This window comes from Coenobita brevimanus, chromosome 39, assembly GCF_032717465.1.
Source record: "Coenobita brevimanus isolate Jiangsu-jjx chromosome 39, ASM3271746v2, whole genome shotgun sequence".
Classification (NCBI taxonomy): Eukaryota; Metazoa; Arthropoda; class Malacostraca; order Decapoda; family Coenobitidae; genus Coenobita; species Coenobita brevimanus.
The window spans coordinates 24,391,696-24,407,232 of record NC_136992.1 but is presented as its reverse complement, the minus strand read 5'-3'; the positions used below and the strand labels follow the sequence as shown (position 1 = coordinate 24,407,232).

General features: G+C 43.1%; 1 protein-coding gene across 2 annotated transcripts in view; it reads right to left on the bottom strand.

The window, feature by feature from the left end:
* The window catches only part of LOC145396754 (leucine-rich repeat-containing protein 14-like), a 182,802-nt gene that overhangs the window by 70,384 nt on the left and 96,881 nt on the right, over window positions 1-15,537 (bottom strand). The window lies entirely within an intron of this gene.

Below are 15,537 nucleotides of genomic sequence, written 5' to 3'. Positions count from 1 at the left end.
AGTTGGTTCTGACATTCAAGATGAAAGCGACCAGCCTCACTCATCCTTGAGTGGCATTATATGATTAATAAACCCCAACCACCCCATGGATATAAATTTACACAGGCTCAATCCACTTGGAGCCCCTTAAATGCCCACTAAATTACCAGGCACCATAATTCTGTTAACTGCTTTCAAAGAACCAGCAACCTTTCTTTCCTGTTGGCATTACATGAGCAATAAATCCCAACCATCCCTTGGATATAAACCTACACAGGCTTAATCCGATTGGAGTGCCTACTAAACCACCAAGTGCTATATTTGGTTAACTGCTTTCAAAGAACCAGCAACCTTTCTTTCCTGTTGCATCCCTTCAAGCACTTCATCTTCCAAACTTCTATCCTTAATCATCACAGTACCCAAGTACTTAAATGCACTCACATTTTCCATTTCCTTACCATCCAACAGCACTGTGCATTCAGTGGCTTAATTTCTCTCAAAGACCATAACTTTACTCTTCCCTACATTCACCTTCATATTCAGCTTCTTATACACTCTCCCAAACTCATTCACCAAGCATTGCAGCTCCCTTTTGTCTTCACTTAACAATACAGTAACACCTGTAAACATGAGAACAGGATGTTTCCAAACACTGCCCTCTCCCATTAGGGCTGCTCCAACATTCACTGCACTACCTTGTATCTCTTTTATAACCCCACACATATACAGACTGAACAACTATGGAGACATGACACATCCCTGTTTCAATCCAACATTAAGATACAAAAACTCACTCAATTCACCATCCACATGCACTTTAGCCTTAGCACCTGAACATACTCTTCGGAGCATTCAACAGCTTCCCATTTACTCCATATACTCTTAATATATTCCACATTCCTTGTCTATCCACTCTGTCATATGCTTTCTCCAAATCCATGAAGGCTGCATATAACTTCTCTCCCTTCCCTAGAAACTTTTCCAAAAAAGACCTAAGCATGAATAAATGATCTACGCAACCTCTTCCCTTCCTAAAACCTGCCCGTTTTTCTCCGACTAATTCCTCTGTTATTTCCCCAACTCTGTCAATAAGTATCCTACCATATATATATACTCTGCCTATTACACTAAGAACACAAATGCCCCATGATTATCACACACTTCTTTTTCCCCTTTTCCTTTGTCTATCTATCTATTGCCAGACATTTTAATCCCGTAAGCAGTGGCCACAAACAAATTGCATACATATCCCCCTGTCCCCCAGCATTTCGTTGCCCTCCCCCCAGCTCACACACCCCTCTCATATACCTCCCCATTCCATCCCTCCATTTCACCCTCAGTTTCCACCTCACTCACACTCTCTTTGTTAGTCTCTCACTCTCCTTTCTTTCCACACAGCAAAGTCACCTCAATGTATTTCTCCTAATGCTTTCTATCACATCCACATCCACACCTAAATGCTCCTTCACATCCTCATTTGTCAGTCTATCTCTCCATGTAACTCCTCATATTCCTCTCAAATAACTCACTTCCATTGCTCTCACTCTTGATTTGTGTCCTTCCAACAAGGTCCAAGCTTTGCTTCCATACATTAGATTTGGTACACAACACACACATCCACATTATATCACATTGCCTTAAACCAGCTATCCTTTCTCCATAAAACACCGATCTTGTCATTACATATCATACACATTCCACAACACATCCCTGCTTTCTCCCCCATAAAAAGAACCATGGCTGCTGCTATACTGGAAATTAGTGCGGTGGTTTCTCGGGTGACCACCACCAGCAGGGCTGGGTCATTTGCACAGGGCCCTGCCGGTTGTCATCAAGCGACTGTGCGACCTCCAGTGTTGCGGCACCCTACATCTGCTCGTCAGTGCAATAAAATTTTCTTTTGCAGTATTAGGGGACTTCACTCCAACATCAACTCTGTTCAAATTTTCCTCCAGTTTAAATCCCCTGATCTGATATTTTTGACAGAGACACAAGTAAGCTCCACCTCTGATTTAGCTAGATTTTATTTTCCCGGTTATATCATGGTTCAAAATTTCAGACCCAAAGGTGAATGTTGCCTTGCTAAATCAGAAATTGCCCTGGAGGAGCTTACTAAATTTAACTGTCCTTATTTCGACTATTCCATATACAAATTAAATTCTTTTAGTAAAATTAAGTATTTCCGTTGTGTTTATCGTTCCCCTAATGCCCCTCCAGAGCCGAGTTTATTTGACTCTCTGTCTTCACAACTAAGTGTCCTCAGCATTAATACTGCATCAGAAATTACTGTTCTGGGTGATTTCAATGTCCATAATGTCGAATGGCTCACTTATTCAGCCAGAACTGATGACTCTGGTCTTGAATGTGAGCTATTTGCAGACTCATTTAATCTCACCCAGTTAGTCAGTCAACCCACCCGTGTACCAGACAACCCTGATCAAAATCACCACCTATTGGACTTGTTTCTAACAACCAATTCAGATAATTATAGTGTCGAAGTGAAGTCCCCCCTCGGATCCTCGGATCATTGTCTGATTCAAGCCACCAGTTTAACATCTACCACACCCTCCTGCTCTGAACCTGTTGTGATGACTAAATGGCACTATGACAGGGCAGACTGGGAGGAACTCCATAATTTTTTCATGGATGTACCTTGGACCTCCTTTTTCTCCCAAGATGTAAATTCCACATTGGGCCACATACAGGATTTCATTAAAGTCGGCATGGAAACATTTATTCCCCATCATAGTTACAGAAAAAGATGTAATTCTCCAAAATGGTTTGACCACAATTGTGCTAGAGTAACAGAACATAAAACAATAGCCTATAACACTTATACCAGGACCAAAACCAAAGAAGCCTTTAACTATTATAGAAATATTAGAAACCATGCCAAAACTATTATCAATCTCTCTAAATCAAACTTTCTGCACAGACAGGCTAATAAACAACTAAACAACCCAAATGATAACAAAATATTCTGGTCAACCCTTAATTCATTCAAAACTAACTTCACTACCACCTCTTCCATTCCACCTTTACAGTCCCCCAATGGAAATCTAGTATGTGACCCACGTGGAAAAGCCAAACTTCCTGTTGACATTTTTTTCAACAAACTCAACCCTAAATAGAGAAAATTATAATATTCCTGTACTTGATATTGATTCCCCGCAAATACCTCCTTTCATGATTCACACCAGATATGTACAAGCTGTATTACAGAATCTCTCAGCAGACAAAGCTACTGGTCCAGATGAAATTCCTTCAATAATTCTTAAAAATTGCTCCTCAGTGTTGGCTCCTGTATTGGCAAAATTTTTCCGCTTATGCATCCGTACCTCAAGTTTTCCAGCCTCTTGGAAAGAGGCAAACATCCATCCTGTTCCTAAAAAGGGGGTAACTTCTGATCCATCAAACTATAGGCCAATTGCAATAACTTCCAGTCTCGGTAAAGTTTTTGAGACGCTAATTACCAAACACATAATCAAGCATCTAGAAATCAATAAAATAATCAATGATCGGCAGTACGGATTTAGACAAGAACGTTCAACTGTAAACATTCTTTGCCTGCTTACCCATCAGATTAACAAAACAATAGACCAACTTGGTGAAACACATACAATAGCACTAGATATATCAAAAGCATTTGACAGAGTATGGCACCGGGCCTTATTGTCTAAGATGTCACACTATGGCCTTGCATCACTGGTTCCTCTAATTTCTTCTTACCTTCATAACAGAAAAATACGAGTCATGGTAGATGGTATTTATTCTCAGTTTCATTCCATAAATGCTGGCATACCTCAAGGATCAGTTTTGGCACCAACCCTCTTTCTCATTCATATAAATGACCTCCTATCTGTCACTCACAACCCAATACACTCCTATGCTGATGACTCGACCCTTCATAGTTCTTTTACATTTAGTACCTCCTTCTACACAATTTGATATTATAAATTCCCAAATAAACACAGCAATTTCTCTGAACCAGGACCTTTCTAAATTTAATCAATGGGGACAAACAAATCTGGTCTCATTTATGCTCAGAAAAATAAATACAGTAATCACTCTAATATCCGGACGCCCAATAACCGAACATCCACACTAACCGAACCTTATCGTCCTGGGATCAAACATTCCCAAAATGGTCCGAAAATCCAAAAAAATTAAAAAAAAAATCGATTTTTTGCCGTCCGTAATTTGAACTTGCCGCGCGCGCCGCGTGAGAGCATTGTTTTGGTTCGTCATTCCTCCGACGTCCGATAGAGCGCCGCTGCATCCTCCCCACTTCCCGCCTGTCTCTCACCGCGACTTGACCTACGCTCTTCGCCATGGCTGCCCACGTGCTCGCTTTTGTGGTGGTGCCGTACTTGCTGCAAGGCCTCCTGCTGCTCTCTGCCCTCCTCTTAGTGTGTGTGATGATGGCCCCGCCTCCTGAGAAAAGGAAGAGAGTGGTGTTGACTCTGGAGAAGAAACGGGAGATATTGGAGAAAGTTGATGCGGGTTGGTCTTCTTCACGCATTCTCCGCGAGTTCAACCTGGCCCGGTCGACTTTGTTCGATATCAAGCGTTCCCGAGACAAGCTCATGCAGTACACGGCTGACTTCTCGTCGAGAAGCAAATGCAACGTGGAGAGGAAGGTTATGTTTACCCCCAAGTATGCAGAAATCAACCGATCCACGTTGATTTGGTATCGACAGCAACGTGCAGCTGGTGTGATGGTACGTGGAACGGAGCTGAAGGCTGCTGCTGAGAAGTTTGCAAGGCTTCACGACGCCCTAGACTTCAAGGCATCCGAGGGTTGGCTCTTCGCGTTCAAGTTGCGACATGGCCTTACTAACCGTAAAGCACATGGCGAAGCATTGGACGCTAACGAGGATGGAGTGGACGAGTTTCGGCACAAGGTGAAAGGCTTGATCGACAGGGAGGGCCTCACTCTCGGTCAAGTCTATAACGCTGACGAAACTGGCCTATTCTATCGCCCGGTGCCAACGAACACTCTAGCCGATGAGACGGAGAAGCGTGTACCTGGCCGCAAGCTTTCTAAGGAACGGATATCTGCTTTGTGTTGTGCCAGTGCTAACGGCATGCACCGGCTTAAGCCCGTTATTGTTGGCCGTGCAAAGCAGCCTCGGTGCCTTCGTGGGGTGATGGATGTCCTTCCTGTCGTATGGTACCATTCTTTGAAAGCATGGTTCACAGCTGTGATTTTCAAAGACTGGTTTCACCGTCACTTCGTCAAGGAGGTCATCCAGTACCAGACGAAGATACTGGGAATTCCTCGCGACCAGGTAAAGGCTCTCCTTCTCCTCGACAATGCACCTGCCCACCCGTGCGACAAGGACTTGGTTGCTGAGAATGGCCGTATTAGGTGCATGTTTCTGCCACCTAATACGACTGCTCTCATTCAACCCATGGACCAAGGAGTGATCGTGGCAACAAAGCGCCTGTACCGTCGGAAGTTCCTGGACGAGGTGATGGTTGTTCTCGAGGACGAGGACGAGCGCAGGGAAGGACGTGACACTCGAGGCAAGCGGACTTTGGAAAACCTTCGCCGCTACAACATCAAGTCTGCGCTGTACAACTGGGCTAGTGCATGGAAGGAAGTCCCTGTGAAAACTCTTGAAAATGGTTGGTCTCGTCTGCTTCTCGGAACAGATGTGGAGTACGATTTCCTAGGGTTTGACGTGGATGACTTCCATGCACGGCTACGTACGCACGGCGACGATGTTGATTTGGACGATGTTCGTGAGTGGTTGGACGACGACGAGGGCGATCCTGGGTATCAGACGTTGTCTGATATCGAGATCGCGTCTTCGGTTGCTGGTGTCAGTCCCGAACTTGAAGATTCCGACGACAAAGGCGATGATGATGCGGACTCCTCTCAGCAGGACACTACTCCAGCCATCCCCAAGCTGAGTGCACTCCGGGAACATCTAGAGTTCGTCCTAGACTACCTGGAACACCCGGACTGCAACAGGGAGATGGGGCCCTTGGGACTTATGGAGGAAGTGCGTGCTTTCCGGCAGCGCATCATCAATCGCCAGAATCGTCGGTCCTTGCGTCAGTCAACGATTGACAGTTTTTTCAGGCCCGTGACCCCTGCTGTGCCAAGCCCTGGTTCCACTCCGTTGCCTCCCCAAGACAGGCCCTCATGCTCCGAGCCACAGCCCAGCACATCAGCTACAGTGGAGTCACCGCTCGATGTGAGTTTGCGGCTATCTTCAGAGTCTTCTGTAGTCAGTACGCCATCACCACGACCCACCGATGCACCCCTTGGTCGCCTGCCAGTGATACTCTCGGACTCTGACAGCGAATAAACAGCAAGAACTTCTCCACTAGACCACACGGGAATTTTGAGTGTTGTGCAGTGAAAAAAACGGTGTGTTGTGTTAAGGTTCTCGAAATGAGAGAAAAGACTCAGTAGAAAAGAAATTTAACGTAACTAACCTTCATTGTTTTGGTTTTGGAAAATAAAAAAAACTTGGGAAAAGTTAATGTGCAACACTAAAATTTAATGGAACATTATTTGGACTAAAGTGAACACTGTGAAGAGAACGGACTTCTGTGTGTTATTGACTAAGTTCAGTGCAAGACTTCACGAAGAGTGTACTGCAAGTGCTTCAGGAAATCGTTCTTACTGTCAGAGTCCGAGAGGAGGCAGTTATTCATCGAGGTGGCCAGGGACTTGCTGTAAGTAGCCAGAATGTTTCATATTGTACTTTTTTCCATACTATACTTACCAGAATGTTTCATATTGTACTTTTTTCCATACTAGACTTACCAGAATGTGTCATACTGTACTTTTTTCCATACTATACTTACCTCATGCATGTGCAGTAGGAATGTGTTTTTCAGAGTTAGGTTCGGTTAGAGTCCATAAGTACCAGAATGTTTATTAATGTATGAACATACTTCTAAACCCTCATTTTATGTTTCTTTTGCATTTATTTCAGTCATTTATGTGCCTTATTGGTGTGATTTGGGTGTTAAATAGGTGCTATGCATGAGTTGTATAGGTGTTTCTCTGAGTTAGGGTCCATAAGTACAAGTCCATAAGCTGGGGACCAATATCCGGATGAAACCAATATCCGAACCTACCGATGGCTCTATTGATCCGGATATTGGAGGGGTTACTGTACATTGATTTCTCGAACAGAAAGAATCCCTCAGACTCTCACATAATTTTAAATGAAGTCAATATTCCTGTATCCACTACAATTGATATCCTAGGTGTTACTCTAAACCCCAACCTAAGCTGGACAGCTTATGTTAAATCCCTGGCTAAAAATGCTTCCAATAAATTGGGACTTATGTACAGAGTTCATGAGTTCTTCACTGATGAGCAGATGGCCATGATATACAAATGCCATGTGCGTTCTCAGATCGAATACTGTTCACCACTGTGGAGTGGATGTGGAGCGGTTGCATTTAGGTAGTTGGACAGAATTCAAAATAAAGCCTTTAGATTAATCAATAATCCTGCCATCACGCAAGACCTTCCTCCATTATCAGTATGAAGAGATGTTGCTTCTTTATCATTATTTTATAGATATTTTTACCGTAAGTTTTCAGACGAACTGGCTTCAATTGTTCCTCCCCTTCTCATTTTCTCCCGAAATACTCAAGCAGCTGGAAGCGCCCATGAATTCACACTCTCTCCCCCGCAGTGCAGAACCTCTGCTTATCAAAATTCATTTATCCCCAGAACTACTACTCTCTGGAATTCACTTCCTGGGAGTTGTTTCCTACAAACATTTAATCCACTTCAATTCAAATCCAGTTGTTATAAATACTTTATGAATGAAGGATGCCTTTAGGCACATGGACTTATTTTTTTTTCCCTTTGTTTTTCCTTCCTCCATTCATTATCTAAAAAAAAAAAAAAAAACTGTACTATCATGCAGCGACGTTTTCACTTCCATGCTCACTTCCCTATTTCTTATCACTGTTTTCAAAAAACCAGCAACCATTCTCCCCTGCTGTACCCTTTCAAGCACCTCATTCCTCAAACTTCCATCCTAACTTATCACACTACCCAAGTACTTAAATGCACTTCATCCATCCATCCATCATCCAATCCTACGTCACTCCATATGGAGTGTAGGAACCTGGGGCTAGGCAAGTTGATCCTGACATTTAAGATGAGAGTGACCACCCTCACTCTTCCGGGTGGCATTATGTCAGTAATAAACCCCAACCACTCATTGGATACAAGCCTACACAGGCTCAATCCAATTGGAGCACCTTAATTACCCACTAAACCACCAGGTGCCATAATTTGGTTATATGGTTACCACCCAGCATAGTAAATGGTTACCTGGTGTACAAGAAACTATTTGGCTTGTCACTCAGAAGGAAGAGGAAAGAATGAAGCAACAAAAGACAGAAAAGACTTACATTTTCCATTTTCTCATCATCCAACCTCACTGTGCATTCAGTAACTTAATTTCTCTCAAAGACCATAACTTCACTCTTTCCTACATTCACCTTTAGATTTCCATTCATACACACTCCCCCAAACTCATTCACCAAGCCTTGCAGTTCCCCTTCGTCTTCACATAACAACACAGTAACATCTGTAAACAACAGAACAGAAAGTTTTCAAACACTGCCCTCTCTCATTATGGCCACTCCAACATCCAGTGCCGTACCTTCGTTTTTCGTTTCGTTTTTGTTTTAAAAGGCTCCAACATGCTTGCATGTGTCGGCCTTGGTCACCTAATGGCGGCTCTCCACGCTGCACGATCCATTGCAGCCTCCCTGTTCAGTCCCTTAACTCTGAGGTCACACTTAACGACCTCATCCCATGTCTTTCTTGGTCTACCCCTCATAACCCCACCCCCAATATTAACACTTCTCACCTTCCTCACCCAATTATCATCCCCCATCCTCTCCACATGTCCAAACCATCTCAATCTACCTCTCCTCATCACAACACCAAGACATTCCAGTCCCATCCTACCTCTCAACTCTTCCAGCGTAAACTCAGCCCCTCCAGGCCTTGGACGCATGGACGCACTGCACATCCATCTAATCATTGTCATTTCTGTACGTCTGAGCCAGCGAATATCTTCCTCCTTCACTGCCCAGGTCTCACTATCATACAGCATTACACTCCTAACACATGCTGCATACAAAGACCCCTTAGCACGTAAGGAGAGTCCTCTCAATGTCAGGAGAGGGAAGAGCTCCCTGAACTTCTTCCAACCACTTCTCACCCTAGCCACAGAGCTAGCTCCAGCCCCACCTCCAGCACACAACATGTTTCCCAAATAACAAAACTCTTCCACACACTCAAGAGATTCACCAGCAAGTTCAATCCTTTCACGTCTAACAATCTCCACCTGCTCACCCCGACACACCGTACACATAAAATCATCCATATACAGATTGAACAACCATGGAGACATGAGCCATCCCTGTTTCAATCCAACAATCATTCAGAAAAATTCAGTCAGTTCACCATCCACATAAACTGCAACCTTAGCACCCTCACACATACTCTTCACGGCATTCAACAGCTTCCCATTTACTCCAAATATTCTTCAACATTCAGTACATGTGTAACGTACAATAATTCAACAGGGACAAACAGAGGTTACGTAGTATAATTCAACAAAACACATCTGATTCACTATCCTTCGGCATAATCACACTCATGTTCTAATAAGTTCTTTATACAACAACTGAGCCTGGTTCATTATCATGCTACCCGAAAAGTCCGCTCCATCACTCCAACGCTATTGAAACCACTTCATTATTCAATAATGCTGAGCACTCTCATCATCTTTCATAGTTTTCCTAACGCTTATTTGCTTGGTGGTGGGTGGTGATGACCATCATCCACTCACTTGATGTAGTGCTGCTTACTTCTTCCTTCACTGTATCATTCTTTTTCTGTATCTGCTCTCCTCTCTTCCTATTTCTCCCATCTTTCCTGTCACTGTTTAGTACTCTTCTTTCTTATCCAGGTGGCATTACACTGAGTGACAAGCCTAATGGTTTCCTGTAAGCCTGGAAACCATTTTCAGTGATGAGTGTAGCCACATAACCAACCCATACATGTTCCCTATGTGTCGACAAGTGGGTTGGCAGAGGGTTTGTGCCCCTCCCCATAAAACAACTAACTCAAAGTCAAATGGCCACTCATGACAGCCATTCATGGGATTATGGCATCTGGCTACAGACATATAGATAGATCATTTGTTTCTTCATATCACTGTCTCCACAGAATTTCAAATTTTTTCCTTTGCTTCTTTATATCACAAATGCTTGAAGAAAAATTATCATATGTGTCACACAACTTCTGCATGGGAACACCATGGTTCAGTTTTTTCAAGTTCTACCTCATCCTGTCTTATTTTTGTTTTTAGCATAATAAAAATGTCTTACTGTATTAACTCCCCCAAACAGCTGCTTATACACTATTCTGACCAGACAGGAGTGTGATAATGTATGAGAAGATAAGGATGGCCAGTGCAGTAGGTCACTGAGTAGTTATATCAATAGTAACAGTGTGCCCCACGGTGACTGGTTTCCACACATAAACAACCCCAAAACATACACTCCACACTCAGTTATAAAGTGCCTCAGTTGATAAAGTGATGGAAATACATTTTTGGTCTGACTGTGGAAGTAATTCAGAATAAACTGAATTGGTGGTATAGTATTTAAAGGCAAACTTAACTAAAAGAACGATAAAGGTTATGAGTAGTGTTGTATTCACAAGAACAGAAACTGATGGTTAGGAATGGTTAATTGTGAGAATTTTGTATTCACAGACACAATACACTGATAACAACATTAGCTCAAAAAGTAAGGAGAAATATGAGAGAAAAGAGTCATCTAGTTCATGATCGAGAGTAGCAGAATCAATGTAAACACTGCTGATCCAGTCCCTCTAGTCTTTTTAGTGAGTTATTATTTGAGTATCAGGCAAAAAAGTGAGTGTATACTTGTGGGCTCTGAGCCATCTAACATTTATTCTTATTCGCTGCTTTATTTGGTTACTGAGGGGTTTTGTCATTCCTGTAGTTTGGCAGACCTATTAACCATAATCAGGGAAGTCTGACTGTACTGAAATAGCCTGGTGTTATGGTTTGACACACCACCAATGACATTTGCATAAGAATCAGAAATAATACTGGGATCACCACCAAGACAGGCACTGTACGTAATCCAAATGAGCATGCACTTCACTCAACACCATCTGTGGTGGCCTGGTAAACTAGTCTGGTGGGCTGGGGAATTTCAAGTCCCCTCTTGTAATTCTGTCCAGATTAAAAGGGGTTCCAGACCACCCTAGGACAGAAAATTGATGATGTACCTGTGCATGTTACAATCTCAGGTAAGTCATCACAGACATGAGATTTCCTTAATGGAGTTCCACAAGGCTCTGTTCCCTCACCTACACTCTTCAACCAATACAAGCATGATCTTAACACATCTCAGCCATCCATAAATATTGACTGACATGCAGATGCCCTCACCATAACAACCATCCATCACACCACAGACACAGCCTACATACTGCAAATGGACTATCTTCAGCACATTGCAGACTTGTGTAGAGGACAACATGGTTAACCCCTACACCGCACGGATGTTTCTGCGCTCCTTGCGCGTCCCGCGAGGATATTCGTGCTCCGACTGACTTTTTAAAAGTATTTGCCAAAAATCAGTTATTAGTCCTAGAATATTAAAATTAAATATGCATATGGCACGTACCTTCAGCTTTTCCCTGGGATATTTGTTGAGCCTTCGTCGACAACCATAGGACTTGTGGAGACTTCTGAAGTTGGGTAACGAAGTCTCCACTTTACACTTCCCGATATCCTGTAGTATGGTTACCACTGCCTGATATTATAACTACAAATACTATTCTATGAATTTCATGTAGTTTGGAATCCATATTCCACAAAAAAAACACTGTGAAAGCAATGTAAATTACGAGCGCATACGAGCTTTCCTCCCGTGCTGGTTCCACAATGGTATTCTAAGGCGAAGCTGTCATTTATTATTTATAAACACACTCACACTTTATATTCCTAGTACTTTATTACACTTATTTATATATACAATATTTATCTATAAGTTTCTTTCAGTACTAGTAATTTATTTTCACTCCAGGCATGCACTTTCTCGTTCTGTGTACTAGCGTAGAGAGCGAAGCTGTCACTTTCACTTTCAAACTCCCAGTATTCATACATGCTAGAGTGAAACTTTCACTTTCACTTCTTCTAGTATATATACTCGTATTCTTATATTGCTACTTATTTACATTTCTATTTACTGTACATTCTCTTTTTTATTTACATTATTTACATTTCTACTGTATTTTATTTACACTATGTTATGCACTGTCACTTGCAGTAACTTATAAAACTATTTTCCACTGTTCAGTTATATTTACATTCATTGCTTTCACTTGCTGTTTACACATTTTTTACACATTATTTACATTTCCACTTGCACTGTTTTAGAGTCACCAGAAAGATTGTAGTCACTGTCCATCATTATCATTGATACATTAGTCAGTTCACGTTCCACAGCAGAGTCACTTAGCCCTTTACCCCTACACAAGAGGTTTAATAGGGGTAGAGGTCACAGGGCCCTTTGCATGGGGCTAAACAGCGGAGGAATTGGACAGCCGCGAATCTGACGTGGTTTCACCTTGAAAGACGACAGTAAACTGAATGCTGCGGCCTAGGGGCAGTGAAGGGTTGCCAATGTCAGCGTGGTGACAGCTGCTAATATACATGCTATGAAATGATTGGCAGGAAATCTAGACAATTCATAATAAATTAGGTAGTTCCAGGTGAATGTAAGTATAACTTAGGCTTCTCCTTTCCTTTCTTATATATATTTTTATTATGAGAACAGGTCATACGGCATATTACGAGGGGAAATAATCAGGGAAAATTAGCGAACGAGTGCACGTTAGGTGTTGCCAGGTGATAATCAGCCCATTCCAATGTATGGCAGTATCAATTACCTTTTCTCTTTCTTTTATATATTATTTTGTATAAGAACAGGGCAAAGGGCACATTTCAATGGATAAAATGGGTGGAAAAATCCATCCAGCATTTGTGTAGCACAGCATAGCTGGTCAGGCAGGAGGAGAGGGTAATGGAGGGGAGGTAAGGAGGGGGGGGAGTCAAGGACAGGATAAAAATGGCTAAATTGTCAACAGTGGATGGGAGTACAGGTGACATTAGCAGAACTGAGTATAGCTGGACACTGGTAGTACTGATAGATGATACAAGCCACCATTTGAATGCCCGGGCGAATTCAAAATAACACAGAATCACATAAGTGACGCCCTGCGGTATGATCCCTTGCTCCCGAGCGTCACGAAAGTGATGCCCCGCGGTTAAGGGGTTAATGACTGTACCAGCCAAATTCACTACCTCATCACCAGGAGCAAACGTGAACATAGGTACCCCTTTAACACCACACTTAACAATGTGCATGTGCCACACATGCCCTCTACTAAGATCCTTGGGGTGACATATGATACTGGACTCACCTTCAAGGACCATGTACAAGGCATCAAGAGGCAATGTATTCCCAGACTCAGTGCACTCAGGGCAACTACAGAGGCAGACCTTGGGTAACTAAGAGAAACAATCTCCTTACTCTACAAATAATACATTAAATCAGTGATGTCCTATACCTCCCTTGTATGGGCTCCCACCCTATTTACTACTCACTACAACACCTTGCAAACCATACAGAACAACAGCTTATACAATACCAATGGCTGCAGCAAAACTACTCTGATAGTGCATTTAAACTCTGAAACTAAACTCCTCTCGGTTAAGAAACTACCTTGCTATGAGAAGCACACAATTCTATGCAGCAGAATGTGTCAATATACTACACCTCTGTCCTTGCATTACAGAAACACACAGCACACCCAGGCACACAAAACAATCACCATACAGGCATTATCAAACTCTACAGCATCCCACCTCTAAGCATTCCAATATTAGCAATACAAAAACATTTACATATTCACTTACAGTACAGGGCAAGAGACCACCTCAATCAGAAAACTATGTTACAAGCTCCCTTTCCTAATATCCACCTATTGGAGTTGTCCTTCAATAAAGATAAACTAGTTTACTGAACCAGCTTTAAATTAGGATACCACCCACCCAGGTAAGAGAGACTGGAGATTTGAGTGATGAGTTTTCCGTGAACGTTGGTGTGCATCAGGGGTCAGTTCTGAGTCCCATGTTGTTTATCATGGTACTTGAAGCCCTCTCACGTGACTTCAGAAACAAACTCCCGTGGGAGATGTTGTATGGTGATGATTTGGTGTTGACTGCAGAGAATGAAAGGGAGGCAGAGGAAAGATTAAGGAAGTGGAGAGATGGTATGGGGTACAAGGGCTTAAGGGTAAACGCAGATAAATAAAAGTGATGATATCTACGTTTTGGTGACGGTACTGTCAAAGATAAGGGAGAGTGGCCATGTGCAGTTTGCTGCAAGGGCGTGGGAAGTAATTCCATCTTGTGCAGTGTTTGTGATAAATGGGTGCACAAGAGATGTAGTGGTATCAGAGGTAGACTGCGAGATAATGCTGATTTTATGTGTGCGGCGTGTCGGGGAAAGCAGGTGGAGATTGTCAGGCATGAGAGGACTGAACTTGCTGGTGAGTCTCTTGAGTGTGTGGAAGTGTTCTGTTATTTGGGAGACATGTTGAATGCTGGAGGTGGGGCTGGAGCTAGTTCTGCCATAATGCGATATTCTGTCAGTTATCCCTTAAATGCCTCTCTCTCTCTCTCTCTCTCTCTCTCTCTTAAGACACTAATCAGAGAATGGAGAAGTGGTTGGAAGAAGTTCAGGGAGCTGTTGCCTCTCCTGACACTGAGAGGACTGTCCCTACGTGCTAAGGGGTCTTTGTATGCAGCATGTGTTAGGAGTGTAACGAAGTATGGTAGTGAGACCTGGGCAGTAAAGGAGGAGGATACTCGCAGGCTCAGATGTACAGAAATCACAATGATTAGGTGGATGTGCAGTGCGTCCCTGCGTGGAAGGCCTGGGGGGGCTGGGTTTACCATGGAAGTGTTGAGAGGTAGCATGGGACTGGAGTGTATTGGTTTTGTGATGAGGTGAGTTAGATTGAGATGGTCTGGGCATGTGGAAATGATGGGGGATGATAACTGGGTGCAGAAGGTGAGAAGTGTTAATATTGAGGGTGGGGTTGTGAGGGGTAGACCGGAAAAGACGTGGGACGAGGTCATTAAATGTGACCTCAGGGTTATGGGACTGAACATGGAGGCTGCAATAGATCGTGCAGCATGGAGAGTCACCATTAGGTGACCAAGGCTGATGCATGCAAGAATGTTGGGGCGTTCAAAAACGAAAATGAAAACGAACCCACCCCTTCACAGCTACCAGCTTAGATCTCGGTTGGTTGGAATCACAGATGACACGCGCCCTGCTTGTAGAATGGGCCCACAAAACATAATATACAAAATCAAGCACTGCACAGCACATGCCATACTGGATACTACATCCCTGGTGTAGGGAATCGATGGGACAACC